Source organism: Suricata suricatta, chromosome X, assembly GCF_006229205.1.
Source record: "Suricata suricatta isolate VVHF042 chromosome X, meerkat_22Aug2017_6uvM2_HiC, whole genome shotgun sequence".
NCBI lineage: Eukaryota > Metazoa > Chordata > Mammalia > Carnivora > Herpestidae > Suricata > Suricata suricatta.
This window is the reverse complement of record NC_043717.1, coordinates 5923784-5924904: the sequence shown is the minus strand read 5'-3', so window position 1 is coordinate 5924904 and position 1121 is coordinate 5923784. Positions and strand designations below refer to the sequence as shown.

Here is a 1121-nt window from a genome sequence, read left to right as displayed (position 1 = left end):
GTGTGACTAGCGGGGCCGGCTGCGCATCCGTTCACTGGAGAGTTCTTGGTGTCCATCTTGGCCTCCTGGGGAGGCACAGGAAGAGGATGTGTGTTGGGGCCTAGATTCCTGCCTGAGTCCCGTGTGTCTCCCTTTCTGCGTGTGTGCCTCTGGGCACGCTCTGTGACCTCACAGCCATCCGTAAACTCTGGGATGTCGCCGCCGCGCCGTGGCCGTGGAGGGAGTTCGGTGAGGCGGTCTGCGCGAAGCACGCGGCTTGTACGCACCAGCTCGTCCCTCGGCCTCTTCTCCCTCCCCGGCGCGGGCGGGTGAAAGTCCTGTCATGGTGTCAGGGCCTCATAGCTGAAAACAAGCTGAGACGCACTTTGCACCAGCCACTGTCACTTGACTTGTATAAATTGGTGCCTTTGCGGGGCACCTGGGGGGTTCAGTCGGTTGTGCATCCCAGCTTCGGCTCAGGTCATGATCTCCCGTTTCGTGCGTTCAAGCCCTGCGTCAGGCTTTGTGCTGACAGCTTGGACCCTGGAGCTGCTTTGGATTCTGTCTCCCTCTCTCAAAAAAAAACACAAAACCAAACAAAAAACCAACCCTTGTTTCCTATCTAAATGACAGAGCTGGAACTTTAGGTGCCTAAATTCTATGCACGCAATGTTTTTGTAGCATTGTATGCACAGATCGTGTTTGGTAAGGACTGACTTGGAGGACTCTGTTGGCTTCTGGAAGCACACTTGAGCTGTATTTGTACTAGAGAAGAGGAAGGCGTCCCACAGGGCGTTTGTGAGCTCTCCCCCTTTTATATTTGAAGAGATGTATTGCTGCAATCTGGGGGTGCTGCTTTGGGCCCTTAGTTGCGTCTGGAACACGGGGATCCTCAGAAGCACCAGCTGGGTAGGTGCGGCCCGATGCGCTCCCTCCCGCCCAGCGTGCGGGCCAGGGCTGACTTCTGTAGTTGTGGTTCGCGTCCCCTTGCAGACCGAGACTTGGGTCAGAGGACCCGCCTTCAACCGTGGCGCCCAGCCTCAGGCCGCCTGGCGGCCTTGACTTAGGGCTGTAGTCACCGTGTGCGCACCCACTGGAGTTTCTGTTCCAATTCCAGCTTGAGTTAGAGTCGGTCAGAGCCC

General features: G+C 57.1%; 1 protein-coding gene across 1 annotated transcript in view; it reads left to right on the top strand.

Moving 5' to 3' along the window:
• The window catches only part of LOC115284306 (oral-facial-digital syndrome 1 protein-like), a gene marked incomplete at its 3' end in the record, with an annotated part of 45124 nt that overhangs the window by 19694 nt on the left and 24309 nt on the right, over positions 1 to 1121 (top strand). The gene's annotated exons all lie outside the window — the stretch shown is intronic.